This window comes from Cajanus cajan, chromosome 7 (genome assembly GCF_000230855.2).
Source record: "Cajanus cajan strain Asha chromosome 7, NIPB_CcT2T_4, whole genome shotgun sequence".
Lineage (NCBI taxonomy): Eukaryota > Viridiplantae > Streptophyta > Magnoliopsida > Fabales > Fabaceae > Cajanus > Cajanus cajan.
Window position 1 is genome coordinate 16,039,289 of NC_138523.1, and position 3,913 is coordinate 16,043,201.

Here is a 3,913-nt window from a genome sequence, read left to right on the forward strand (position 1 = left end):
ACCAAATGTAATTAAACCATATTGATTGAAATTAAAAACTAAAAAAATCCAACTAAAATTAATCGAATCAAATTAAAACATACATCAAATTCAACGTATGGAAACTCATATATATATATATATATATATATATATATATATATATATATATATATATATATATATATATATATATATATATATATATATATATAAAAGAGTGGTTCTAATGTTTTCAACATACACTTAACATAAATTATATTTATACTTAACCCACATCACATAAACGGACAAAAACACACACATATACCCAGATCGAAAATGAGAAGAAAAAAAAATCATAATTACAAATATCTAAAGTCAGAATTTGAGAAATAACCAACACAAATCAGCAACAAAAAAATATTCAAGGAATCAAATAAAAAAGAGACAGGAACGGAGCCAGGGCATGGTGTTGTTCTTGTTCCCTGTGGCACTCGCAGAGAGGATGCCGCAACCCCCATAAAGATCATGGATTCATCAGATCAATAACGAAGTTGCCACAAGCATAATCTATATATACTATATAAACCGTGTAACTAGTATACACACAACACAAAAAGTAGAACAAAATTTCTTGTCTCTGTATTATTATATTTAGGGTGAAGTACACCAATTTACAAAGCACACGCTAATGTGTATTGTTGCATAAAATTAGTCAAGGATTAAATTACATAGCACTCATAAGGAGCCTCCATTCTTCCGGTGTCGCTGTTGTTGTCGTCATCAGAATGGAACACAATGTTCAATGGGTAACATTCAAACGTTAAAGGGCGAACCCTAGTGCGCACAGCGCCATGCCACCAAAACCTAACCCGAGCGAGCAACGTAACTCGAAAATCCACGTAACCGCGAGCCTGTTGCTGCGCGACGCCATTTACCACCCCGCGAGGAAACATCTTCCGGTCCACCCCGAACCGGGCTCGGACCGGGCTCTCGCTCGCGCCTTCGAGCCAGAACGGCCCGACCGAGGCCGAGGCGATGGTGCGGTGCCCGAACCAGACCGTGACTTCGAGGCTCTCGCACGAGAGAGTGAGGTTAGCATTCGGGTTCCGTGAGTTGACAGCGACATCAAACGTCGCCGTTAAGTCCCCATCCGAGGTTGTGCTGAGTGAGGAAACGGTAACGGAGTTTAGCTGAAAGGATGGGAGCACGGGTTTTATGACTATCCATAACATGACGAAGTCGGTGATGGCAAAGATAATGCCAAAGCAAATTAAGGCTTTGGAGAAAAAGTTGAGTTGAAAGGAGCGTTTTGTGGTTGGCATGGCTGACGGTGACGGTGACGGTGACTGTGACTGTGACGGTTCTAGGTTTGGGTTTGTGAACTTTTCCATTGTTGGAGATTGTGGATGGTTTGAAAGAGAAGGATAAGAGTGTTATGAAGGAAGAGTGAACACTAGGGACTCTTAACATGAAGGTTTCAGTCGACAGTTTTTCTCTTTATGCGAAAATTAGTGTGAGCGTGACACGTTGTACCAAGCCTTGTATATATTTTCCGATAACTTTACATTTTTTATTAGATAAAATGCTGCTTTTCATTACTTTATTAAAGTAAAAGTATATTCATTAAATTTAATTTAAATGTACAATCAATACATTAAATATTTTATTCATCGTATTCAATGTTTACCTTTAAAAAAGTAGTTCCGGAAAATGTAAAATACAATCATTCAACTTAAAAATATTAATATTTAAAAAGTTGTTACGACACCCTCAAAAATCGAGAAGTTCTAATATATTTTTTTATTTAAATTCAGAAAAAATTTTAAAAAATTAATTTAATTATAAAATAAATAATCTAAATTATATTTATAAAATAAAAAATAAGATAAAATTATAAAGATTAAAATTATAAGATTTCAATAATATTATAAAATATTAAAAGAAGAAAAAAATTAATAAATAGTAAAAATAAAAAATTATTAAAATTACAATATAGAAATTCAAATATTTAAGACAAAAAGAGAAAAAATATACTTAAAAAATTATTAAAATTAAAATATAGAAATTCAAAAATTTTAAGTGAAAAGATAAAAATATACTTAAAAAATTATCAAAATTAAACTATTTAAACATATAATAATATTATTACAAATAAATTAGAATATATAAAATAAAATTAAAATGAATAAATAATTTAAAAATTGAAAGAATAAAAAATATCATAAATATTATTTAAATAAATTATTAAAAATATAAAATATAAAAAACTGTACCGGTACCCTCTCAAATAAGATGGGTACCATAGAATTTCTCTAATATTTATTCGATTACTTGCATTGAAATAATATTTAATTAGTAAAATTTATGTTCTATGAAAATATATTAATTTTTAATTATCAATTTTTAAATATTATGTAAGAGCTGAAAAAAATTATTATGTATGATCGATAGTTTTTTTTATAGCTTTTACAATTTTAAGTCATCTATAACATATTTATAACTTTGAGATACAACATTCATATTTTTTTAGATGATTTTATTATTAAATTTTTAAATAATAAAAATAATGTGAAAAATTATTTTATTTAATAATAGTTGAAGACCAAGTGTAATACTAGTTGACCTAATAAATATTAATAATTTTTAAATATTTATTTAATAAAATATAGAGACACAAAGTCTCTCAATTTTATTAACTAATTCTTATTGAAAGCTTTTAAAGTTAGTGTTTTTTTTTTTTATCACACTTATCATTTGATAAAATAGAAAATGAGAAGAAAGAGTATAATTTAGTCCAAATATTATATTATACATCAAGTGTGATATCATCTACTTAATATAAAATCATGATCAACGTTAAAATTTTAATAATTAATGAATGATTATTAGTGATTGGACTAAAATTACAAATTTGATAAAATTCGTATATTAAAATTGTGAATTTAAATTTAAGAAACTAAAATCACATATTAGATAATATAAGAAAGCCTAAAATACAATTTAACTCAAATTTAATAAAACATGAAAATAAGTTGTAAGATTCCAAAGAGTTTTTTTTTAGTTTTGAATTTTAAATTTTTTAAAAGATAAAATAACTTATGCACTATGATAATCTAAACATAATTTTTACATTAATTTTCTTAAAAGTTATATATATATATATATATATATATATATATATATATATATATATTAAATATGTTTACTCCAAGAATAAGTTAGTTTAAATTAATAAAATTGAGTATTAAATAGTTTTCATTTTTTTAACATGTGTGTTACAATAATTTTTAAAATACACTCAAGTATAACTTATTAACATACTCTTTTAAAAAAATAAATGAGTGTATATCATAAGTTGTGATTTCTAATCGCATAAATCTCGTAATAGATAGAAATTAAACTCTTTAAATTACTCCTAATAGTTTTTTTGTTCCTAATTTTAGTTTTTTCTAAATTACTCTTTTTTTACATCTCTAAATTACTCTTTTGATCCCTCTATATTCTATAATACCCCTTTTTTTTATTTTGGTCCCCTGTTTTTAGTTTTGTCATTTTAGTATTCCAATTTATTGAAATCCATAATTTGGTCCAAGAGTAAATGTTCATTCATCAACTACTAAAATTGTAAAATTAAATATGACTTGACATTAAGTATATGGGCTGATAACTATTATTTAATAGGCTAAATTGTACTTTTCATCCCCCAATAATATTAAATTCACAATTTTGGTCCCGAATTTTCAATTCCACAATTTTGATCTCTCATTGCTACATGTTCATCTTATAATTATTAAAATTGTAATATTCGTTATGACCTAACATTAATCTAAATTTCTATTTCAATTGTTATTTTTATCCTATTTTCATTTTGTTTTATCACTTTTATAATATAAAAATGATAATTTTATTTTACTCAAATGAGAATTAAAAGTGAAATTTAACTTTAATA